A 27,898-nucleotide genomic window follows, 5' to 3' on the forward strand; every position below is an offset into this window, starting at 1 on the left:
CATCTCTTCACACGAACTCATCAGTTTTCCGTCTATATAAAGAACAAGAACATCCGACAAACAATTTAAACTGCTGCGCGTGATCCGTCGAGATCGCAAGTAGGTCAGCAACATCCGTCTAGCTCCGCGCGGAGAGAACTAATGAAATTCAATCTAATGCAGCCTTCTTTCAGCCGCCTCGAGGGCACGGCTGAGGAATCGTTCTTCTAAGCTTCAGCGTGCGCCGACGTGGGGATGTAGACAAATGTATCGAGTAATGCGGGCCGGAGCTCGCCGTGATCTGTCTTGATCGCCGCTATAACAGCGCAAGGTAAAGAAACTTTCCATTTAAATTTTCAACTACTAAGTTTTATGCCAGTTTCAAACCAACAATATAATAATTATACATATACGTATCTGCCTACGCAATCATAAAGTATTTCATGAGTTGTTGCAGCGATTAAATCTGATTGCTTAACATTCTGAGTGTTTCGAGCAATACCTATAATATTTAGAATTAAATGTAGCTATTTTGATAAAACGACAATGAGCAAACCCAGTTATTTGTAAGAGTTAGCTATACAATACCTCCTAGATTTTTTGTGACCAAGTTTTGATCTTATATTTGTAGGTACTATTATTGAAATTGAAAATTCCAGAAACTACCTTTTAAATAATAGTAGGTATTTTGGTAATTACTAATATATAAAGTTGTATGTAGGTAAGGTTGACGGTAGACGACCGAATGGCGTAGTGGTTAGTGACCTGACTACTGAGCCGATGGTCCCGGGTTTGATTCCCGGCTGGGGCAGATATTTGTTTAAACACAGATATTTGTTCTCGGGTCTTGGATGTGCCCGTAAAATGGCAATAGGCCCGCCCCCTATTACACTCACGGGCAATGAAAAGGTTCCACTGAGAAAAGCACCAAATTACTTCTAAACGGAAATAGCCAGCTTAATGCCGTCTTCTGCAACATTGAAGTATATTTAACAGATCATCAGAATATTACCAATTAAAATCCGTAATATTTTGTTGCAATTTTAAATTAAATCTTTGAAAAAATTCGGATCGTTGGTTATCGGCATTTTGTGAGTGGAACTTTTTCATTGCCCGGCAGTGTACATTGGGACTAACATAACACTCTGGCGAAAAGTGGGTGCTGAAATGCACCTCTGCCTACCCCGCAAGGGAGTACATTAGTACAAGGCGTGAGTGCGTGTGTGTGTGTGTGTGTAAGGTTGATGACGAGTAAAATGAAACGCAACATAATGTTCTGAGACGGACCCTTCGCACCATTATAAATGTATTATTTTGAGATAAAAATAGACTATTACCCCCGCCGACGCTTTAAAATTAGCTTTACAACAACTTCCTACTTATAAGGACTGAAGTAGTAGGTTTGTTGTAACGTACCTTCTATCAGAATCTGTTTATCGGATGCTTAACAATTAAGATATTATATTATATTATTTGATGTGCCAGACCTGGTTGCACAAAGTAAATAAAGACATAGGTACTTACTGATATTTACATAATTAATGTAGCCCAAGATTAAAATTCTACGATTATATTATTTATAAGAATACTTTGAATAATCGTTATTTCACGGATCCTATCAGTTTTTGGTGACAACTTTTTGTAAACAAAAGCTCGCTGCGATTAAAGTGAAGTATTGTGAAGAAGAACAAATTGTTGGAGTCCGCTCGCGGCCGCGGCGCTTGTTACAGAACTTTCAGATATAATTGAGTCGTTTACAATATGGCGCCCAACTTGAGTGCCACTCGCCAGCGCTCGGATTATAATAAAATTAAAGTCTTTCGCTAGTTCCATCTGCGGTTTTACGTAATTTATTAAGTGAAATGTTCTCGGTTGAGTTTATGTCTGAGGTTTATGCGGCACTAAAAGATAATAAAGAGTTGAGATGAAATCTCGCTTTATGCTTTGCATTTGTAATTAACGAGGTACTTTATGCTACTAAACTTTTTACTTCACGATGTTACCGTGAAGAGTTTATGTTTGTCAGAATTTTCCTTATAAAACGTTGAATATTTAACATAAACAATGTACTTATGTGAAACACATATTCATCTGCAAACAAAGTGTGGAATATCGTAGAGTAGAAACATAATACCTACTGTTCTAGGCGAAACGTTTGTATCGAGTCTTAGCTCCACATCAATGAGACAGTAGGTAGGTACCTAAAGCGCGCTGACACGTCATATCTTATAATGAGGATTGAAGCGGGTTAATCTGTATTTATCCGCGGCTGGTGGAGCCGAGCGGGAACCTGTAGGAGGCTCCGGGAGGCTCTGGGGGTCACTCTATGTGACGAAAAACCAATTTCCGAACGCTGTGCGAGCCACGACTCTATCTCGTTGTATTAAACGTGGCGATTGCACGACAGCTCTCGTTCGTTCATTTTTCATCAGTATAGAATGACCCTCCTTGGGCGAGGCGCATTGTTGTTGTCTAAACATAGTGTATTGTCTGGTGCTGTACCGCGCGCACACAATGGCGCGGCTTGTCATGTGACGGCAGACGTCGTAATGTGGGATATTAAACATATTATGTTTAATTATCTTCCACCACAAAGTGACTGAAATATGTAGCTATTTGAGACGGGGCTTCATTCACGCCGCGGCAACGCATGTTCATTTGTTAATCGTGACTTTGAATAAGTTTTTCTCTCCGTAACCAATGTTCCAAATAATTCCAAATCTTTTTCTATTTTATTTAAATTACTTATTCTTTTAAGAATAACTTCGGCAATAAAATTTCACGGCTTCATAAAAAAACAATTTACGGTCTTCGGCTATCTTTTAAAAAGGTCTTATTGTAAATAAAGTTTTCACGAATGATTGAAAGAGAAAAGGGTGTAATCCCAGGTGTCGACTCGCTTGTTCTCTCGACGGAGGGAACTCGGGAGTGAACTGGCATGATTCGATATTTTTCTTCAGTAAACATTGCCAGAATCATATTAAATGAAATAATTTTAATATAAAACCTACTTTAAAAAGCTGATCTAATAGATTGATTATTCTTCTAATATGTATATCTATATTGTCTGTCTGATACATAATATGTAGGTACCTACATAATTTTAATAAAATATAAAAATATGTCGTACATGTTAGTATTGTATAGTCTCAGAACATGTCGGTGTCGGAGCGTTGTGATACATTTCCCTAACTTACATATTTACGAGTATGACACCGAAGAACCTTATAAACTTGCAGTCTGGAACTGAAAGTCATATGCAAAGTTATTGTTATCAGAATATGCAACCAGGTCGCCACCTCATGTTGTGTTTGCAGAAACTTAGATACAAGTACAACATAAGTCAGAAACATACTTATCTTTGCTTCTTTTTTATGAAACAAAACCACCGAACCTTTTTAACTCAGAAGTAAGTGATTATTTCTTGATGATGATAATAGTATCCTATTTAGTTGCACTGCAATCAGTTTAGTCGAATATATCTAAAAAGACCGGATAAGCAATGCCAGAACTAGACATAGACAATAGCCCTAGGAATGTGTAGAGCGGTCGCACCGGCGCTGTGTGTCCACACAGGTACCTCCCCTGTGAATAAACCGGATTGCATTCGTTAGCATATTGGCTCAGCAGCGACCGCGGCCGGGGAGTGTTTGTGTTGCGGCCGTGATGGCGGACTGAGATAGACGATTAGGTTGACTTTAATAGACAAAAACTTGGCATAGAAGTTGCGTTATGTCACTCTCCAGTCTCTTACATCCATGTGCAAAGAGCCGATTTAAACTGCAGAGTTTTCCACTACCGCCTTTAGTAAGAAAAACGTATTATGTATATGAAAATGATAGGAAAGTACCTACTCATACCTACGATAGCGGATAACTCTGTGGTTGAATAGGCTTTTAAGATTGTTACAGCCCATCTAAGACGAACAATATAATAAAAGAAATATGTAGACTATATATTGTAGACTTGCCTTTCCTCGAAGCTAAAGTTAGTTCTATTTCTGTCTGCGTAAGTTGTAGTGGCTGGCATGTGGTTGCATGTGCGGTGACGGCGGGAATCTTGGACAAGGAGTTGAACAGAAACAATGACACTGACAGACAGCTAGACGAGTCCAACTTTATAACAACCCTAATTCTAGTCGTGGATTAAACTATGTGTATATGTAGTGGAGCTGAGAGGTACGGCTAATAGATTTATGTGACCCACTTTGTCAGAGCGAGTGCGAGCGAGCCCATTAACTTGCAACGAGTGACTGTTTGCTCACGTCGCGTTGGGATCCACGATCTGCCTCCAAACTACTGTGTATATTGGGAGGTTATACAGCGCTTACAATTTTAAGCAAACAAATAGGGATATTGGTATAGATTCTGATGGTAGACTTTAGAATCGCTTCACCAACCTCAAAACTCTAAATTATTGCAAGATAGAAAACAAGGTTAAGCCAAAAATCATAAAGTCTAAACTTTCACGATTATATTAATTTACGTTTTGACATTGTTAAATTTACAATGTATACTATACCTTCAGAATCGCTACCAATATAATGTGGACAGACTGCTTGCACTACAATAGCCAGTAGATAGATATTTCCGATATTTGATTCGAATATACAAGAGGGCGAGGAATATGAACACGATTCTGCGTATTCACAGTATACAGGGTGTCCGACGCAGCTCCGAGTAGCCGCGGCGCGTGTAGCGGGAGGGTCTATTTATAACGCAACAGGATAGTTACTCTAGCTTGGTAAAACGAACGAACGATAGCTGACACTCAATGCTTGCTATTAATAGAACTATATAGAGTAGTAGTTAACGCAGAAGTTTTCGGAAACTTAGTTTTCCGTAAGCTAGAGTGAGGGTGTGGAGGAACGGCGGCGCCGCACGTGCCTAGCACTAGCGAGGAGCCCCGGCCGGGCGGCTCCGGGCACACCAGTGCTGAGCGAGGAGTGTTGCCTGGAAGTTATTGCCGAAAGCGGAGCCATTCCTCATAGAGTTTGAAGTGGTGCCTGGATCAGATATGGATATTATATTGTATTGTTGTCGCTATGTGGAAGTCGCTGTGCTTCTTTTTTATATGAGTAGTACCTACATGTGCACATATCACGTTCCTCTTCGCTTTGCTCGTCGTAAAACCCAATCTCTAGGTCTTTCAATAGGTAAATTTAATAGTAACTATGCAAAATTCACAAATGTGTCATATTATTTTCATTTCCGGCCGATTTCAGGAAATCTATATACAATTATACACTGATGAATTCCATACATTTCCTGTAACATATTACAGTATCAAAGTCTACATTCACTTCAATTTGCTATCTTATAGTTATATTATTATCTTATAGTTATATTGCATTTTGGGAGGGTAGGAACATGAAATCCATGACTATTGTTAAATGACAAATCTACGATCTCCGCTTCCTTGCATCGCACATCTCCGGTGGAAACGCAGCCTTATTACTACCTGCAGGAAACCGGACGAACAAATAGAAACGGAGCGTGCTCCCGGCGCCTGTTCAGAAACATCCACAGAACACAATTACTCCTAAAACATCTGTTCGGAAATTTGTCGTCAATGTTGACGATATTACAGAACTGCTGCCACGAGTATTGACAGAATGTTACCGAAAATACAGCCGAGCTCATCAGAGAAATCAGCTGCGATCATGCTGCTACAATGGCAACATTGACAACTCACGATACCTATTCGTAGTAAAAACCGTCGAAACCCTCACTTGTACTACCATAAACAATAGACCGCCTGACTCTTACTGAAAATGTTAAGTATTCTTGATTGATTATGAAGTAATAATTATGTGGCTTATCATTAATTTGCTATGCTTCAATAGTTGACTACAAAGCTACCACGTACAGACTAGACACAATATACAGACGTTGCTTGTAGCGGCGGCACGCGCTGGACCGATACATTCACTAATTACCTACATTGAGGCTAGACTTAGACGCTAAATCCCACTGCGAATAGGTAAGAATAATAATTTGAATAGAAATTAGATGAGATGATAATTAAAGTCATAATTATATCTATATATGATTATGTATCTAGGTACGTTGATAGCATTACATTTATTTATTTTATTATTTTATTTAGTCAACACAGTATAAATTATACTGAACAGAATTATTTCCAAAAAGCAATATGACAATAAAAGTTTTACAAACAAATCTTATTACGTATATTGTATAACTGCCATCTGTTTCGGTTGAAGGTATAACATAACACAACAAGCTCACACAATACCTGAGGACCGCGGTGGCAAGTTGTTTGTTATCTCGAGCAGTGTTATATCGGAGGCGGCGCGCGTCACTGCCAGGTAATGATATTACCTCGCCCTCCGCAGAGCAACGGCTTGCTATGGGGGGAATACACTTTACTTGATATTCATATTCCGTTGCAAATATCAGTTTATTATGAAACTTCAACATTATGCAATTCCTCCCTGTCCCGAATTTTCCGGCATAACAATGCTAAAGCATCATTTTTGAACGTCAAATACAACATAAGTTGTATATTTTACAACCAAATCGCATAATTTCCTAACCTCAATTAGGAAGTGAGTAATTATCTGTACCGCAGTGACCTCAATATACAAATGTGAAGGATTCAATTTAGTCATATTTGAATGCGAATGAAACGATCCCGTTTTGTGATCCAATTATTTCAATTGGTTTTATTTAGGTAGGTATAGCATAAAAGCCAAATATGTGCAGGAAAAGTACTTGCAAAATAATTGGATTTCCCTGAACTCGTATCATATTTTGGGATTAACGTAATGATACTGCGACGTGCATGTTATGGTAAATTTTACTTACGGCACGGCCTACCCAACGTCAATACTTCACGTACATCAAAAATTAAGATAAGGTTGACTTGCAAACTAATAAACATAAAAAGCTCAGTTGGATGCGCTGTGGAAAACGGCTCCACAGCCTGACTACTCGCACTTACTGTTTTTAAAACTATATCGGTAATTAATCGATAGAAGGTGGTTTCAATTTAAATTTAGATTCATTGTGATATGCTACGCCACGCCGTAGGCCTGCTACGAGCTACGGCGTAGGTGCATGTTGCTACGAGCGTCAGCGTAGGCGTAATAATTTTCCTTCTCATTTATTGTAAAAGCAGTAAAAAACGAAATCATTTGTAAATAATATTTTGTAACGCAATTTTCGAACTAAAATATTGTGAAATTCCGGCACTGTTGTGCGATAGCTGAATAGTGCCTCCGTGAATATGATTGAATATGAAAATGCTGTAAATTCTCCAGCATCAGCAACGAGCCACTGACTCGCGACATCTACCCGACGGCGGCGGCGGGGACGGGGGCGGGGCGGCGGGGGCGGGGGCGCCACATGGAACATGCCAAGCAACATTACTCCTCTGAAGAGCGAATCGCCCGACCAAAAATGAGGGATGCAGTGAACTCACTGAAGTGTGTAAACTTTTTTGTTAGTTTCACTATTTGAGCCACTTCGCAGGTCTACTCAGATTCAAACCACGAATTTCTGTTTAGTTCTCTTATGTGTACATGTGATGATTTGATACTCACACCATCAATGTCACTGTTAGACGATTAGTTACTATTTGTTACTATGCTAGTAGTTGTGTACAGCAATAACAAGCGGCGGATCTCTCGAGTCACTGGCTCGAGCTAATGCAGGCTCTGCGGGGGATGTCTCACATTCTGCCGAGCTCATCAAGACTAACAAACTTACTTACTTATATTAATAAGTACGTATAAGTTTATTAACGTAGGTGGGTTTTTACTAGCTTGTTGTAAAATACTATGACGTAGTCGTTGTAGGTACAGTGATAGCTGTCTATGTTAAGTTAAATAAGAAAAGCGGTGCGCTTTTCTTATTAAAAGAGCTATTGTATCGTAATATATTTTTAACAGTAGTTTTTACCTTCGTGTGGAGTTCTGAGAGATAATTACGGCGTAGGTATGTTTGTAAAAATCTCTGTATTAAAGTTAGTGAGGCTTTGTACGAAGTAATTTTAACATTTTATATAAAATTAAATGCAATGTTTCCCCCCACCAGCCGCCACTCCGCTTAAAGATGCAATTAAAATGCTTTAACTGCGGCTTCGGGTTTACAAAATGAAAACCGCAGTTTGAAACGTTATTACTCTATTATAACTCAGCGGTTTCCAGTAAAATTAAAATTTCGACTTAAACTGAAAATGTATATAGAGGCTACAAGTACATTGGTATGGAAAATGTAGAAATAAATATAATTTGAACATACGTTGATCATGAATAGCGTCCTGTTGAAAGTGGAGATATAACACTCTCATCAGATTCCTCATCAGATTCCTTGAATTTAAATATAAAATAATAATCAGACATTCCAAAATATAAATAAATATGTATCATGTGAAATTGTGAATGAAATAAATGATTTTTAAATACTTCTTTCAACGTTGTACACATAGGTAATAACACCCACTCGTAGGATGTGGGAATTCCCGGTAAGCCACATATCGGAAACAACCTTTGTATTATTTAAAAATATAACATTCTAATTTAAATATTTTTAAAATGAGTGAAAGAATCAGGTAAATAAAAATTATTATTAACAAAGTTATAGCGTTATCTGTATTGACTAATAATTAAAGCTCTTATAAAAACTTAGCTATACTGTTAATTAGTGTTCTCAAACTGCACAAATGAACGGCTGCTCATTCCTTTAGTTTTTCAGAACACATTTACATAAGTATGTATAGTATAGGTAATATTCATTCACATTGTGCCAGGGCGGGCGGCGGCGGCGGCGGTGGCGTGCCGCGGTGGGCGCCGTGCGGCTCAGCGCTCCGTGTTGGAGCTTAGTGAGTCCGGCCGTGGAAACACCTGCTGGTACTTTATGTACAGTACATACATAGGTTCCTATATTAGCTGAGCAGAGTGCTGGCACTAACACTACGAGGGTGTTTATACCGCAACGCAAACATAAAATAGATGAATCACTTGTAAAATAAAAGTTCGTATCACAAAACCGAGAACACTTGTTGGATTTGTGAGAAATATGTAAAAAGCCGATGCATAATAGTCGGTAAAAGTGGTTACAATTTACCAATCCTCAGCCCACTGACCCACTTCCGGAGAACAGATCGCCGCCGCGTACCGCTCCAGAGTAATTAATGTTCTATTTACGGCAGTGAAGCGCTCCTCCGCACAGATTGCAATAAACACGAGAACTAATATTTATTGCACGCACGTGACCGATCCGCCGCCTACTCCGCGCTTCGTGGCGATCCCAGTGCGATAGTAGTAGTACAGAGCCTTGAAGCTGGAGCCAAGAGACCAAATGTACCTACTTTGGTTTTTGTCTGGCTAGACTTGAATGACAGGATCTACTCGGAAAGCATGAGCGTAGTTATACGAGTAGTTTCTACGTCTACATAAATAGCATAACTGTAACAGAAGATTCACGGTGATGGTAGGACTTAAAATCGGCCAAATGCTAGTTGCAGTTGCGCACTGAGGGTTTCGTACAAACCCACTACAACTTTTTCATTTCCCGTGAGAATATATGTATATTTTATTACAATCAAAGTAATTTTATTAATTAGTAAGATAACTACAATAATTAATCACTGAATATATGAAGTGAAATAAAGTTGTAAACTGAAATTGATTGAATTTACACATTTCATAACAAAACACAAAAGCATTCAGATTTCACGTTAATTAATTGATTAAATACTTACCAAAGCTCACAATGAATCCAGCGTACAGCAAAACAATAATATTCTACGAGAATGTTGGCTTTCATAACAGCTAACAAAAGTTAATAGTCCTTTATAATCATACCTATTTAAAATCAAAAGTTATGAGACTGGAGTTGAGAAAAAATTGTTAATACACTCAAGAGCAAACAGCAATGAAAACGATCCGCTTCGAAAATACTGACACTAAACGGCGCTAAATTAAATTTTTAAAACATTTAATTGAAAATTTGAGCACAGTATTTCCGTCTTTATGTTTCAGTGTTGAAGACGGCGTCACTAAGCTAGTATTTTCCGTTTAGGAGCAATATAGTGCAATATTATTATGTACCGAGATAATAATAATATCCATGAAACACGAAGTGCTAATGATCGCAGGCGGCTGCGCCCGCATTGAACATTCGCCCGATAGCTCTCATATCTCACCGGATTATTAATTAAATTCCACCTCGTGAACTCGCTCATTAAACTGCCTCTACTGCTGCACAAGAAATATGATGACGGAATGATATTTAATAAACATTGGATATACATAAGTGCCATACCAATTTTGTGAATGTTACTAATTGGTATTAACTTGTAACATTAACCAGTGCTGCTAGGACCGGACTGAAATGTGCTCAGCAGACCACGCCGTACCCTCGGTTCTTCTTCACACGATAGGAAGAATAAGAATGTGGACGTAGAGTCCTACATAATAATTACCTCTACAGTCCATCAAATGTCAAAGTTAATCAGATGTTTGTTTGAAGTAAAAATATTCTCATAATGATTAAAGAGAAAACCAAAAGCTGTATTATGATTATTACTGGCGGCGCGCGGCCGGCCCGGCGGACCACGATAACAATCTAAATTGACTTTAAATAGGACGCGGAAGCTGTGAACGTAAAAAAAGAATATTTATAAAATACCGTCCGGGAAAAATGAATTTTCTCGGAAAATATGGCGGCGGCGGTTCCTTTGATGACACCGCGGTAATCACAACAAGCATTATGTCCTGTTTGTCCACAAAACGCGATCTACAAGAGGGCTGTGATGGATGAGGGAGAGTCACACAACGACTCGCAATGCTGCCGCTATTGTCACAATTCCGTGTTATTTTTACTAAGTATAATTTATTATAAGTAACGAAGTTGTCTGTGTGTTCAGGTCCCACTTGATCTCGTCACATTTCGGTGATTGGTATAATATTTGTCGTTGGTGGTGGACTACAGAAAGTCTAATGTAGAGATGAAGCTACAAACATCTCGGATGCCAATAAGAAAGAGGAGTCGGGGGAAAGTGGACCATTGTCATAAAGTTTGAGGTCGACCTCGGGACGACGCGGCCGTCACTACCCATAGACGACTCGTTTCGATTCAGAAAGTCTTAGTATTATTGAAAAGGCCTCCGCCGCCATCCCTTCGTACAAAAGGCTCTAGAACTGTAGTTTCAGCTGAAATTGAAGCTTACAAGTTTTCCGGGACCGAACTTTCCGTGTACCACGATGGCTTTATACCCACCTATACATATATGTACACTGTAGTACATATTGTTGGGAAAAGAGGTTTAATTCTACACCCACTGTCCATTTTATTTTGCAATTAATTTCAATAAAGCTGCATAGCTTACATGGCGCTTTTATTTAAATATGTGCTCTGTTTGGAACACGCTTGGAACGTGAACATTTTCATAACAATGAAAATGCAATTAAAAATACTGAGCTAAAGCTTAAAATAATGACGCGCCCTCTCGCTCTACGCGTGTAATATCTCAACAATGTGCAGAATGTCGCTCGCTCACCCCCGCACAGTACATCGCCCGGGGGTAGCAACAATGGTATAGAACCCAAGCCGAAAGTGAGTAAATCAGTAGGTAATTCTAACCTACAAAAACTGAAAAAAAACCTCTTTATTCCAAATTAGTTTGAAACATGAATTTCATAGTATGGGTGGGTACCTATATTTATGCACGGATTCCTAAGTTTTATAACAATAAAACGATCAGAAATACGAGTTTATTCTCCTTATATCGGCGTACAATATTAGTACGTGTGTCAATAAAAGCAAAAACCGTTCATATAATACTTACCTCTAAATTTGAAAATTTCCGATAAATCAAAAAGCTTTATATTCACTTGGGTTTCTGTTCAGTGACTGATCCTGAGCTTCAGTATATTCACATAGGTGCACTACATGTGTACACATTGTTTGTTGATCTGATAGCGCCCTGATAATTGGCTATGTGGGCTGAGCGTCACACACACACCCACATGCCCATGTCACCAACATTCGACTGTGATCATACTAGGTTAAGTCATATTCAAAGAGTCATGTTTATACTTAATTATGAACATACATCGACGTTATTTCATTTGGTTTTCTTTCCAAACATAGGTACAAGGTATTCTGTGTAATGTTAAGAACTTTGATCACCGACCAAAAACTCTTCCTTTGTGAAGAAAAACAGCTGTGACATTTATATTTTTACTAATGAGATTTTCTTTGTCATAATTTCCTTTGAAATTAAGAATAAAAGAACTGAACTTTTATTGTGAAGGACTCGCAAAACATTTTTAACATACTGTGCAAATGTATACATTATACCAAATAATATTCGTTGAGTATTAAGAGTCTAATTTTACACTTTATAAGTTTCCTTTATAAAAATAAAAACAAAAGAAACAAACTGTGTGGTTTCGATTTATAATTATGTAATTTATATTATAAACAAAGGATTCAAAAGTCCTAATTCGCGTATTAATCAAATATCGTATCTATGTACATTTGTAACAAAACAAACAATGATTTTTAATTTCTTGAACCAAAATTGTATAAAACGTTATTGTTAGCGTTAGTTTCATCGTGAAATCAGTTTCTAGTGAAACAGAGGCCAGCTCCGGTTGATTGGAAGCAGCTGTCGGGCACACTCGGCGCGGAAACACAAAGTTCACTCGTTATTGCGCAAACGTCCGAGCATCAACTAAAAGCTCACTGTCCAAATATTTTTTAAACCCAAATCCTAACAGAATCAGTAGCCGATAACTTCGATGGAATGGCGTAGATATACTTATATTGGTCATAGTGTAGGTATTCTAGCACTTGAAGTCCCAGTAGATTTATTCACATTTTTAAAAGCGACCAAATATTTTTATTTTTATTTGTACTACAGTATTATTTGTAGCAGTAAGTATCTGCTCGACAATTACATAAGGTCAACTTACCACAGTACTACTCGTATATAGTCCAGCGCTACGTTGCTTCTTGTAGATCTGAAAATAAAACTCAATATTAATATCTCAGTAAGTGAAAGCTCTTTCCCCGCACCGCGGGTAAATCAAACAAATTGAGGATGCACTTCAGAGGAGAACCAGGACCGCGCTGACCTGGGCACTTCGACCACTAGGCAGTCGGCGAATTGTTCTTTTGTACATCTGTGAGTGATCCAGGATTGGGTTAATGAGCAAACATACAGAATCAAATTGATTAGATATATATGAAAATAGCAAGGGACTCCCCTTAAGTGGGGTCTTCTGGTCTCTAGTTTCACAACAAGCTGTAGTTTTGAACTTTTCTGAAATATTCTAAACCTGTGGCTGGGGCTAACAACAACAATAGAATGTCAACAAACAGATATCCACCTCCGTCCGTCCGTCCCAGCACGTGAGTCACCTACACGTATGTACCTCCCCCTGGACTGCTACAAGTGGCGTTCCGGGTGGGACAGTGGGTAAACAAGAAAAGTGGGCCACAGAGAGATCTATTCTATTCTATTCTATTCTATTTTCTGTGGGGGTGTAAGTACCTGCACCTGGCTCTCTCGAGTGGAACCTTTGTGCATATCCACAAGGTCTAAACTGCCTCCCTAAGCTTTGACCATTTCCCACCACGCTGGTCCACTGCGGGTTGGTGGGTTCACATATCTAGATGTGCTAAATCTAGATATGCAGGTTTCCTCACGATGTTTTCCTTCACCGTAAGAGCGATGGTATACATTGTACTTAAGTTAAAATAACTCATTGGTACATGTCAGCGCCGGGATTCGAACCCGCATCTCTTGCGTGAGAAGCGGGCGCTCACCCGACTGAGCTACCACCGCTCTCACAGAGAGATCAATACAGGGTGGAATTTTGTGACTCCAGTTCAACAAAGCTTCTATTTAATTTGATAAAATTTCAAAAATTATACAGATGTAGCAAATGGTATAGTAATCCTAAAATCTAAATTCATTCAGAGTGACCCTCTTGGCTATTTCTATACTTTCCCTCTTTTTAAAACATATAAAAATATCTATCTATGCTTACATAGTTCTAGTTCTATGTCATTTGAAGAGCAAAACCTTTTACTGATGAACAATACCTACTAGCTGGGCCTGTCGGATTATATTAATTATTCATCGACCAATTTACGACAAGATGTCTCTTCTGGAGGGTTTCGTTAAACGAAAATACAGTTACAAGTGCCAACAGCAATTAGATAAATTGACCCAGACCTCGATAGGGCACCCGAAAAGCCTTCCATCGTAGTTGTTGAGTTTACTCTATAATATTGTCATAACAATGGACAACATTTCAAAAAACTAAAGCTGCTATAAATCGAAAACCATTTCGAGATTTAGCTCTAAAGGCCACAAAAAAAATGTTTTTGTATTTTTTGGACGTATCATTTTCGAGAAAATCATAAAATAGTAAAAAAGTGCTGATACGTCATGCATCAGGTGCGATGCATTTTGATGATCAAAGCCTACAGATTTAAAAACAAAGTAACTGTCACTTTCATTTTTGATTGACGTTGACGTTTTATCGAGTCGTTGTTGTTTATTTGGGTCATTTTCATAAATTCTGTTCTGACACTTTCTGACTATTTTTTTTATTTATTATTAAGAGATGACCTCTATATAATATTTCCCAGAGCATGCCACCGCCTACACAGCTGAAAAAATGCTTCTGCTTATTTTTTTACATGATAAGTACCTACTTTCCATCATCAGAAATATCAAGGTCATTTGAAAATGACCCATTTGTTGGTTGGCATGTAAACAAAGTTTAAATGTCACTTGTCAGTGTCAATTATGTTTTTTTTCGAGACTCAGGCAATAGACAAAAATAAAAATTGAGCCTAATATGTGACGTCACTTCCGGTTTTAAAATAATTAACTTTAAAGTTAAAAATAACATGCAAAAAATTATGTATATACAATATAAAAAAATACGGGTCCACTAATTTTGTATAAACTTTCCGAATAACTAATAAAAATATAGGGTAAAGAAAATGAAATGTTGTCCATTCAACATCGCATCGCATCGCCGCGCCGACGTGTTTAGTTAGCGTTTTTACGGTTGAATTTTTGAAATATGTAGGGTATTTATTTTACTATACATTTTACTGGCCTATATGTGTTACTCATATTATGATAAGTATTTTACATACTAAGTATGCTGTCTGTTTTTCCAGAAATAAATAAATACACTGTTCAGAAAAAAGCCCTGTACTTAAGCATTTTTATAACAATTCTGTAGTCTTTTACAGCGTATTAATAATAGCCGCTTGAACATCATAATTATCTGTGGAGTGGATCGATGGAGCAAACAGCGGCCGTTGTGTGCAGTGTAGTACACGAGGGCTCATCACACGCCGCCCGTCGGACGTCTCAACTAGCTAACTATGTAGTTGTTTTATTAATGTAGATACTTAAATAACACGATTATTATACTCACAACCACAAGACACAAACAACGAAACGTTTAATATTCATGAACCGAGAATAAATATAAATTTTCTTGAAATAAATAATCTGCCCGGTTGGAGATCAAACCCGGGACCTTCGGAACACCAGTCAGAATCACTAACCACTACCTACGCTATCCGGTCGCTGTTGACAGTCATTATTAATTAACCTATAAACACTACGTAATCTGTAACTAGGTATTGGTAACAAATATTTACGAATATAAACCTAGGTTTACCCAATGCTTCCTGCTGTATTGGTTTCTTGTAAACATACCCGATGTACGCTATCTCGTAGGTATGTAAGTTATACAACACCAAAACGATCGTTTATTTGTATGATACATGGTTGATTAGATATTATGGTACTTATAAATAATAATTATGTCATAATAACTATTGTTTATATTTCTTAATCTAAAACTGAATTCCAACCATTTGACCATATTTGATATCTGGCATTAATATCCTAATCCTAATAATTATTATATCGTATCACCCCACTGCTCCGGCCTTCCGTTATCTTATCAGAGCATGCCATCTATAGCTACCTCTAAATCAACGGTATCAACGGTAGTGATTAAACTTCCTACTGAAACTAAACTAGTAAACAATAACATTGCTGAACTTCCAAGAGCACCCGGGCACACTGTGAGCACGCTGTGTACACAATGTGGACACTGGACATACTGTGGACACACTGTGGACACACTGTGGACACACTGTGGACACTGGACACACTGTGGACACACTGTGGACACTGGACACACTGTGGACACAATGTGGACACTGGACACAATGTGGACACTGGACACACTGTGGACACTGGACATACTGTGGACACACTGTGGACACAATGTGGACACTAGACACACTGTGGACACACTGTAGGCCCACTGCCAGCACATCGTGGCCACCATGGCCCCGGCCCCGACACCCGATACAGAATCAATACGCTCGAGCGACCGCCTATTTGCGTGTCCAGTAAAAATAGAAATAATGACAGCGTCCGCTACCATCTGCCCGCAAGCCGTGGTTTATAAACAGTATTACCGGAATTAAACACGATACCCTCCTTATTATTGAAAAGAGAAGAAAAGGACCTAAATTAAGGTGGGATCTAAAATCTTACCTTATTATTGTTGATTCTAGTGCGATAGAGGCTGGCAAGGGGCGGCGACGTGACCTACAAATATCGACTACCTTATTATTACGAGTAGGGTGTGTAGTACTCACGATGACCTAAACTAATAATAGAGAACTGAGACCATATTTATTGATCTCTTCCTTACACAAAAGAATAGATTGTTGTGTTGACCATACATAATAATAAATATTATATTTAAACTATTACCTAGTAGGTATAGTATTAGTATTATACCTAGTGGGAAACTAATAGTTAGTAGACATATACTCATAGGGCACGTAATTATCTGAATAAAATAAAATAAAAGTATATCCTTTAACTTCATTCTTAGCAAACAGTGACTCGTAAACATAAATGTTTGCAATAAAACTTACTTTATTGCCGCCGATAAAACAAATAGAGGATTCATTTGATTTCTCTCCGTCGTCGCGTAGTGTGTAGTGTAATAGTGTAGTCACTGTAAGTGTACAGGTGTAGTAAAAGCATCCTTTCAACACTCATTACAGACGTCCCGACTCTCCTGAGCTATATAAATTCTTAATGATCGATCTATTTGTGCCTTTATAATAAGGTAAAGTAATTATAAATCTTATCAGTGCACCTAAATTTTAGGGAGCAAGAAACAAAGCTTTCCAAGTAACGTATAACTGTACCATGTATGCATACGTACGGCGTATTCCAGGCTGTTAGACACTGAATGAGGACTAATCTGATTCACTATTCTCTGGCTACGAGTCCAGCAGGCTTGGTGATTAGATTTTCAGCGACACGATAGAAGAAGGCGTCAATTATCAACTTCAACAGATGTTCATTTGTCATAAGCATGATGTTCAGTTCACAGATGAATCTATATGTATAATTAATTAATTTCACAAACTTTACTGTTTATTCGGGCGAAACTACGCGGCTGTGGAATCAAAGATAATTGAATTGGCGTGTGTCCGCCGAGCGAACCGGGAGCGGATATCATTGCGATGTTGAATCATTTGAGGCTCATTAACCGCTCAATCGCGGCTCAAAATAACTTATTTTACGAATATGTATTTGTCTGCTGACCAACACACTGTCACTTTGATATCAAAATATACAAAAGTAAATGTTCAACCGGTGGCGGTTAAAAGGCTAACCCATGTACTCACAACCAGTGGGATCGATTTTTAAAGACATATACCTAGATACTTGTTCGCGTGTCTTGATAAAAGTGTCCTTGAATTCGTTACTTTACCTACTAAAACCTCAAGGTCTAACCACAAAAACTAGATACACGTTAAAATCAACTTACAACTACCCTATGTATCTATCAAATACCGTATTACACACTTTTAAACGTGGTTTAACGAATCTTCTGATTTACAGTACGACTAAACTAAATCACTTAAAGAATTTGTAAGTTTGTCGGTGGCTGAAAGTTCCAGTACTCTGGGGGAGCTGCGTCAGTGTCGGCGTCTCTGATTGAATAAGTGAATAGCGCACTGCGCCCCGCTTGTGGCTCACAGCAGATTGATTGTTTTCTGACAATTTGGATATTAAATTAATTTGGAGTGTGTCAGAAAGTTAAATAATTAGGTACCTACTGGTTCCCTGAAATATGAGGCTTTGCTGAGAGCAGCTGCTCACGCCTAAACAAACAAGACTCCATATATAATCCGCCATACAACATATTCTTGTGTATAACATATGTATCTCACATAAATATTAGAACTGTAAAATGTGTTAGGAAGTCTGTTCAAGTTAATGCATATGAAATGCGGAGTTCTAAAACGGAAAATGATGTAAATATGCACTTGGCTCAAGATAGTTAAATTTAAAAGCTACATTGATTATCGACCTCTGACGAAGCTGCAGCTAAATACATATATTTTCTACAACGAAGTGAACAAAAACGTTATGTATCAGCTGTAGACTATTACAGTAAAGTTCTCGTGTTGGCAACACAAAATAAAACTGAAATGCCCGAGGCAACTTTTCACAGCTGAAAGTTTAGTTATACGGCTTTCGAAATCCACGAAAACTTTCCAACAACTAAGTAAGTTTCTTATTTTATTTAGGTAGTTATTTAAAAATCATTTACCAGAATGGGAGTCATTTTACTTTCAGAAATAGTGGACGTAGAAGAGGTTTCACTAATGTAGAAACTTCTTTATTGCTTAATAAAGTTTAAGAAGAGATTATTCTGAGTGTCCGTCCTTATTCCGTGCTCCGCGGTGGCGACGGCGGCGGCGGTGATGGCGGCGGCGGCGGCGGCGGCGGTGATGGCGGCGGCGGCGGCGGCGGCCCGGCCCCGCTACTCGCACCATGACAAATTACCTTCCGAGAAAAAAGCTTATTACGTTTTGAGAAGGACCAAAAAGGTTTGGACGAAGTTTCATTTCAAGTTCGACACACATTTTTGCTAACGATGTGGTGATGTGGTTACTATCTGCTGTATCTACATCCGAAATATATTATGCAATTATCTATTACACGCTGCATACCATAGAATAACGCGGACGCGGCTTTCAATGCTACATAAATACTTAATTCAAACATATGAGTAAGTACCTAATAAGTAATCGTCAAAAAATTGTTCATATCAATTCCGGCGGAGACTACGAATGTACTTATCTATTTACCTGAACAACAAATTACAGGATAGTAAGCAATTTATGTTGAACAAACATGCCGTCGGATATAATAAATAATATCTGTACATGATGTGAGGAATCACCCGCTCACGGGCCCAGGGGGTCACTCTATATGACGAAAAAATTCGTTTCAGAGCACTTTTCCGCGAGCCACGACTTGTTGCATTAAACGTGCGGATTGCATCTCTCGTTCGTTTGGTTTTCGTAAGTATAGAGTGACCCCTCTGGGGCCCTGCGAGACGTGCCCTTGTGCCATTTCCTTTATTCCTTATGTTGGAAAAACAAACAACGCGAGCTTTTATTTGATAGCTGATGGCAAATAAATGCCCTTATTCCTTAGAGGAGGATATGACTAGACGAGTACGCCTACCAATGTACGTAGCAATTTTTATAATAGTTGTTTGGAGTGATACACTATAGTGATATCGACCTCCACCTTGCGGGTTGCGTCTTGTAAAAGGTTTATAGTGTTATATGTATGTATGATGACTCGGCGTAGCTTAACTGCCAGTTTCTATAACTCTATCTATCCATTGTAGTGTGGCAACACCTTCCCTCCATACATAGGTACCTAATACGTACTTCATATTAATAATAAAGACCATTCGCACATCAACCGTGTTCTTGATTGCTCGCCTCCTTACATGGCGACCGTGCCAGCCGGCCTGCCTCCGTGGCAGTGCCGGCGGACCGAATAATAAAATAAATTAAAAACAAAAGACTTTTACCTACATAAAAAGTAGTGTGAGTGATAATGTTAGTAAAAATAAAATGAAAATGGACGATTCATATAATCTATAGGATTAAAATTCCAATAAATAATAATAATGAATTAAATATAAGAAACTTGAAGAAAATAAACATGACAATCAAGTGGACAAAATACAATAAAATTCTACAAAAATAAAAAAAATATGGATGGCGCCGGGAGACAAATTGGCTGTTGAGGAGAAGGCGCTGGGAGTGTGCGAGTCGGGTAGCAGAGGATGTCCTCCGAGCTACAGCTGCGAGGCTGGAGGAGGATGCTGCTGCCTGATGCTGCCCAGAGGGACGCGAGAAGCTGGACGCGCCCACAGTTGGACCCCCGCATGTTCTACCGCCGCGCCACCCAGATGAGAAATTTATATTCTTTCGGAACATTACTTAGAAATTCAGGTTTGCAAATTATTTAAATTCTTTTTTTTGAGTTGATTTACATTTTTTCAGTTAAATTCGTTAAATTCGTAAAGTTATTGTTGTCAAAATATAAGTAAAGTATTTTTGTAATTTTATGTAGAAGATGAATACATAAATATTTCAGTAAGAATAAATAGTATTCGAATGCTTAAATAGTAATTCAGTTCTAAAGTATTAATATTAGTAATTCAGTTATAAATTGTTGCATGTTTATTTTCTTTGGGAAAAGATATATGTAATTAGTTATTGACGCTTGTTGACGACTAGGTAATTTCATCAAGTAAATCTAGTAAAAATTATAAGAAAATCAAATACTTATCGTGCGTGTCGATACTTATTGTCAATTGTTATATTACCTACATAATATTATATTTCATTTCAGGACATTTTATTTTACAGGTTTAGAGTACCTACCTACATGCAAAATTTCAATTTTTCGAAAAAAAAAAGACTTTGGTTTGAATATTAAAAAAAAATATATTTTGATTTCTAAAAGATAAACATATTGATAAATAATGGAACTCATAAAATTACCAAATAATAAAATATATAATAATAGAAAATCTTAACTTATTTTTTATAATTTGTTCGAAAATATTTTTTAATTTAAAATGTCTAAATTCCGTCAAAGTAACTACTATTCAAATTTCAAAATTAAACTGCTAACCTAATCAAATTAAAATAAATTATATACTTAAATAGATACATTTTTGTTTAAAATATAAAATAATCCAAATTACAAATTCAATGCATTGCACAATTTAATATTTTCTTACTTAATCACTTAAATTCAAAATATTCTTTGGTACTATAAAAACATTCCTTGACTAGCCATTTTTTTAGCTATATTTAAATTGATTATTTGCATTTAAAAATTAAACCGCTATTCATTTATTAAATCACATAATATTATAGATACGAAAATAAGAAATAATAAATAATATTTTTTATTGCACTTCATAAATACTTAATCAAATAAAAAGTAAAATAGAAAAAATAAAAATCAATTAATTAAATTATCCACTATTCCACTATGAGCCAGATATTGGTCAAATGAAATTAATAGTACGTAAATATGCAATTCAATAAATACAAATCCTAATATTTTCATTCTAGTAATAAAGTTAATACCGCGTTAATACTTATTTCATACCTACGAGTATGTTTAACCATAATAAAAAACTGCAGTATTTATTAGGTAATTAGAGAAAAAAAAACCGTAATATGGTATTTTTCTTGTAATATGTCATAGTTTCGTAACGCTAAAACCGATAATATATTTTTCCCATTTAGCCTAATATCCCAATACTAATATCCCCCATCTTAATACTAATATCCCATAGAAAAGATAGCAATAGGTGTATTTAACCTATTCTTATAAACTCGTATCAAAGTTCAATTACAGATTTGGAGCGATGCTTAGTTTATTCTTTGAATCCATACAACAAAAACATACTTCTCACTGGTAGTTACTTTCATACGATTTTGACAGATTGCTACTTTTGATTATATGTCAAAATCGTATGAAAGTAACTACCAGTTATAGATAGATAGAGTTATAGAAACTGGCAGTAGAGGTGACAACATTAGGACGTATTCTATAGACATCGCAAAATCATATTTTATAAAATATTCAAGCAAATTTTGCTCTACCTTGAAATTTTATACCGTTGAGTGTCACGTTACCCGACACAGTGGCATCGTGTATTGTATCAAATTCTGAGAAAGCAACCAACACGAATTTTATTGTGTATTTATGACCAGCAGGTGGAAATTATAATTATGTCTAGTAAGATATCGCTTTTAGCGATACGGCTGCCTATTGTACGTGAGTAAAGTTTCACGAGTTATATTGTATTCTATATGTACTTACCTACCTAGTTACCTCCTCCGTTAAAATAGTCTACGACAGTCAGTACTTATATGAATTTCAATCTTAAATTAGATTTCCATCTAATAACAGTGTCTTTGGATAATAACTCACCGTTATGTCGTTCTTCGTAAGATCGAAACTGGATCTATTACCGCCACATAGATATACCTACTAGATACTAAACCTTAATCGAAATTGCGGTCAATTGCTAATAATGCGGAATGGGCAGTATAAATAACGCCTGGATCGAGGTCCACAGAAATTAGTTTCAGCTACGTCTAACGTTATTACTTATTTTACCGCATCGTTCAGTGTTTTACTACATAATATATTAGTGCTTATCTCTCAGATAGGAAAATAGGACACTGCTTATTTTCAGACCGTAGGTACCTATACTGCATTTTTACTTCTTGTCATAAAAGGTATACAATCTTCAGGTTTCTTTTAAAATATTACTAAATAAATAAACTGGACAAAAAATAAATGGTTAATTGCTTAAGTAACCATTTTTGCTAGCAAATATTTCACTGATTCTAATGTTTTGTTTTCCAATATTGTTTACCTTTTATGACAACAAGTCCAAAAAAATACATACATTTAGACAATGCAAAACGATCCGTCATTTATTCGATCCTATAGCATCGCTGAGTGAGTCCAGTGACCCGCGGGGCGCCGACACCGGGTAAAGGGCATACGAAAATAAACACAAACATGATGCTATGGATAGAGCTCTGTATTAAATTAATAAATTTTCGCAAGCTCTACATGCTGACACTTTAATAGTTTTAGAAGGCTTTAAGTAATAATAATAGCGCTACAAATGTTGTGTCTCCCCAGCTGTTGTTTTCTGTAATGAGTAGGCAGGTTCTTGGAACGTAGGTTGTAATTTCTAAACTTTTCGTAACGATCTTTTCCAAATGTTTGGAAGTGTCGGCGTCAGTCCTAATGAGGCGAAAAGTTTGCTTTCGTTTTACCAATTTTTTTGAAAACGCTGTTAATTGGTAGGTCTAGGAATGTAGGATTATGGCCTGTTGTCTTTGTCACTATATGTTTTTTTTTTCATTCAGTTTTGTAATAGACCAAGCGCCACGCGCCCCGCGCCCCGCACCCCGCACCCCGCGCCATCACCAGCCCCTGCATTTCCCGGGTTCAATCTTGTCTGTCGGCGCCGCGCGGCTTCAGTTTAACGACCTGTCCGGGACAGCATCACGGGCTCAACCCGATCAAAAAATTAAGCTTATTTAAAACTTTTCTCCATTTACTTTTTTAAGAATTTATATCCATAGTAAAAAGAAATAAGTAATTTTATTCGGATAAAAACGGTAGTTTGAATAGGTTACTCAGTACGAAAGCCTTCATTTATTATTAGGTAAGTAAGTACTAGTTACATGATTTACTTTCCCAATGTACACACTATCATTCCCAAAAGAAACGTGAATTACTTCCGGCACAAGAAGTGGTTGTCCGACACAGTGCCTGTATTTAGTTCACATACACAGTCATGCAAATGCAATGCAAACATAAACAACCTACATACCTACAATAACTCTCAGTCGGTAGGTCGGTAGTGCTTGCGAAGTGAATTGCTTCACTGCACAGTCGCTATCGATACCGTTTAATCACGACATAGTAATCGGCGCCGCTGCAGCGAGTGTGTTATTCGATTATGTAAATTAATTAATCTCTCGAGCAAGTGCCGACTACTGCAGGGCACGCTGTAATATGTTATGTAACTGTAATATCTATGTACCTATATTACTTACTTATTAAATACAATATTAGTGGTGTATAAGTTATATTGTTAATTTAATAATTTTGTAATATGAGTACCTAGGTATTTTATGCTTAATATGTTATCAACTTGTCAAGGAAGTAATGTTGCATAATTTTTAAAGAAAAATATTATCAAATAAGCATTTTATAAGTAATGCCGCAAACGTAGCTTTTGACTGGAGGCCACCAAATGGCAAGCGCTCCCGTGGACGCCCTGTCCAGACATGGCGCCGAAGCGTCGAAAACGAGCTGCGAGCCGCTGGACTAAGCTGGAGCGAGGCCAAAAGTACAGCCGAAGATAGGCGGAAGTGGCGGACTTTAGTGGAGACCCTCTGCACCTCTGGGGTGCCATAGGAACAACAACAACAACAACAACATTTTATAAGTATTTAAGTACGTAATTAATTTTTAAACAATTTTTCCGGTCAAGTCCCACACAAACTTTTAGAATATGTAGGTAAGTAAATAGGGTTAAATCATATCAATCGTTTTTATGATGAATTAAAATTTAAAAGATCTACACTGAAAAAATCTACCTCTCGTCGCGTGAAGTCGCTTCGTTGTGAGAAATGTAAACAAACAAGCTGGCGGTTGCGATGAATGTTGCTTCAAACGGCATTTCGCACGAGGTGCTTCTAATTTGTAGAGATGTTCTCTGTACACCAAAATCTGCTATTGGATTTTAAACTCTAATGATTCTAACTGCCGCCGGGCATGATCACTCAGGCCGTTGTTCCACCTCCGGCGATCAACCATAGCAAGTTAGCTGAACTACAACTGGAAGCTATTAAGGACTCATTTGATGATTACTAGTAATTCGAGCAGCACTAACCCATATATGCCCATAACTAGTTTTTATATGAAGTTGTTTTACTTTGGGATATGATTAAGATTCAGATTCTAAGTTCAAATATGCAAAAAACTCAAGTGGGTCGTTAGCGACCCTCTGGGCATATATGGGCTAAGCAGAATGATCTTTGGCATGTGTTGGAGGATCAACTTGTGCTCACCAGTGTGCACAGTGTGGCAGTGTGAACAGTCAACGATAAACAATTTAGAATAAAAGCATATCTTTATTTTACATAGATTTTAGTTAATAGTTAGTCATTTACTCGCTGGTGGTGGTTGGTGGTCTTATTTCGGTGACTTTTCATAATTGGCCGCAGTGTCCAATCTCCCTCCACATGTCAGTGCGGTCGCCTGGCACGCCGCGCCGGCTGCTGTTTCACACTATGTGCGGCACTAGCCTACACTAGGTAGGTTTAAACTGAATATTATAGCCAACTAGCTGTTCCCGCGAGCTTCGCTTCGCCTTAAAAAGTTTTCCCGTGGGAATTCCGGGATAAAAAGTAGCCTATGTTCTTTTTCAGGGTCTGGACTATCTGTATACCAAATTTCATTGAAATCCGTTCATTAGTTTTGGCGTGAAAGAGTAACTGACAGACAGACACAGTTACCTTCGCATTTATAATATTAGTTAGGATTGTGATTTGTGATTGTTTACTTGGTCACTGACTTTGGTTTATTCTAGTCTAATATTATTATGCTAAAGTCGGTTATTCATTTCCAGCTGAAAGCAGATCTAATTTAGAGTCCAATTAAAAGATGAATCGTAAAAGCCACTTTCATATTTCAGTCGCGACTCGCGAGACACATCTCACCTGCCTTCTTATTAAAAAAGATACTTTACATCTATGTAAGTGTGTTTATTTATGATATTTTATTCTGTGGATCTACACCACACACTCATCCGTGGAACACCATCGCGAGAAAACCTACCCATGTATGTAGACTACATCCAATACATAGGTATGTATATAAAATAGGTACGCGTACTTACGCGAGCATGTAGAAGGCAGGTAGGTATATCTATTATGTATACGTAGCGTTGGTATCTGCGATTCCCACTCGTGCTATTGCTATTATTATTTCTATTCGACTATCTATATATTATAGTGTATAGAGAGTAGTTGACTCGGCGCGTGCAGCGGAGAGTTTCCTAGAAACAGATCGCTGAGTAATGAAACGAGTGAGTGACTCTGTGCCCACCGCCGCCGCCGTGGAGCCAGTGTCGCTGGAGTGTCGCAATAAACCATCAAACGATAAAATAATAATTAAAAAAATTAAAAAACCGACTTCAAAAAACCACTCAAATGTAAGAAATAATTTAAGGTTTACACAAATTCTACTCGTATGAGACAGTACAAATATACCTAAGCAGGAACTGTTCTTTTTTATGTTGGTGCGGTGACAAAGTAATCTGAAGAAATATGGCACCAACTTCAAAAAAGAACAGTTCCTGCTTAGGTATATTTGTACTGTCTCATACGAGTAGAATTTGTGTAAACCTTAAATTATTTCTTACATTTTAGTGGTTTTTTGAAGTCGGTTTTTTATTTTTTTTAATTATTATTTTATTTAATAGTTTTTAGTTTATTTGTAATAATTTTCAATCAAAAGTAAGGTGCAAATGATACCAAAAAGTCCTACTAATCAATACGAATCATTCAAGCCTAAACACGAAGTAGTTGCTATATACCGTTGAAGAGTTCCCCTGACTGCCTTCCGTTTCCATCATCAGATCAGCTCAAGGTCACCATCATATTTTTTTGTTATAAGAACTATATTTACGTTCTTAATTTCATTAGAATCGGTTAATATATGCCCAAAATGGAAATTCATACCCTGTTTTTACCCCTTTACCCACCCTTGGGGGTGAGATAAAATTCTGAAAAAAAAATGGGACCACCTGGGAGCTCAACCCAATACAACAAAAAAAGAATTTTCAAAATCGGTTCATAAACGGCGGAGTAATCGGTGAACATACATAAAAAAAAATATAAAAAAAAAAAAAGATCCCGACGAATTGAGAACCTCCTCCTTTTTTTGAAGTCGGTTAAAAACGTCGCATCGTACAGAATATTTAAACTAAAATTACAAAAGCGACTTTATAAAAAAAACTATGTACTTCCCATTAGGAAAGGCCGTAATTCATATCATAATATTTGAGTTGCAAAGTTTTTGATGTATGTGTTTGAATAGGTAGATAATGATAATACGTAAATGTATGCTGTAACTTGTTCATGTTCACCACACACACTGCGGACTTGTAGAGTAGAGTGAACTGTTACAGTAAGAAACACTCGAGTTATAGGAAAATGTTTTATTTGATCTATTTTTAAACTACCTATTCTTAGTTGTAAGTATTAAATTCTTTTGATTAACTTTAATTGTTTCCAAGCAATCTTCAATATTGATATCGACCTTAGAAAATGCCTTGACCTCAGCCTAGTAATCAAATATTTTGTAACCTGTTGGCACAAAGATTATTATTGATTATATACCTACTTACTTACTTAGTAATTATTTTCAATAGCAACTTTTCAAATAAAGTTTAGTAATGAAACCGGTGCGGTTATACCTATACAGGTCTACATGAGATATAGTAAGCTGTAAGGGGGTGACTTAGATCACTGAACCACTTTTGTTTTACGATTTTTCATCCATCTGCATTCACCTTATTAGGAATATATTTAAACAAATTAATGTTTATTTATACGTATTCTTAGTTATATTTTTATATTCGCTTTAAGTGGTAAGACCGCCATTTGTATATTGATATGTGTTAGAATAAGTAAGTTTTTTTTTTACTGTGTCCGTGTTTTTTGAGTACTTACCAATAAAGTATATAATTATCTTACATGTGTCTACTGCCGAGTGTGTACTGGCGAGTGTGGTGACGAGGGCCCGCGTGCTCCATCTAGTTACAGTTTAGATTTCCGCGGGGACACGGGACCACACTGGGGCCGCTCTAGCATACGAGAAACGAAGGTTTAGAACACTGCTATGCTAACTGGGACTCTTTGTCAATTGC

General features: G+C 37.3%; 1 protein-coding gene across 1 annotated transcript in view; it reads right to left on the reverse strand.

The window, feature by feature from the left end:
* LOC119692487 (translation initiation factor IF-2) overlaps nucleotides 1-27,898 on the reverse strand; it is a 75,914-nt gene that overhangs the window by 37,133 nt on the left and 10,883 nt on the right. The window contains exon 2 of the mRNA XM_048629390.1: nucleotides 12,929-12,976. The gene's annotated coding sequence lies outside the window, so the exon portion shown is untranslated. The remainder of the gene's footprint in view (nucleotides 1-12,928; nucleotides 12,977-27,898) is intronic.

This window comes from Plutella xylostella, chromosome 23, assembly GCF_932276165.1.
Source record: "Plutella xylostella chromosome 23, ilPluXylo3.1, whole genome shotgun sequence".
Taxonomy (NCBI): domain Eukaryota; kingdom Metazoa; phylum Arthropoda; class Insecta; order Lepidoptera; family Plutellidae; genus Plutella; species Plutella xylostella.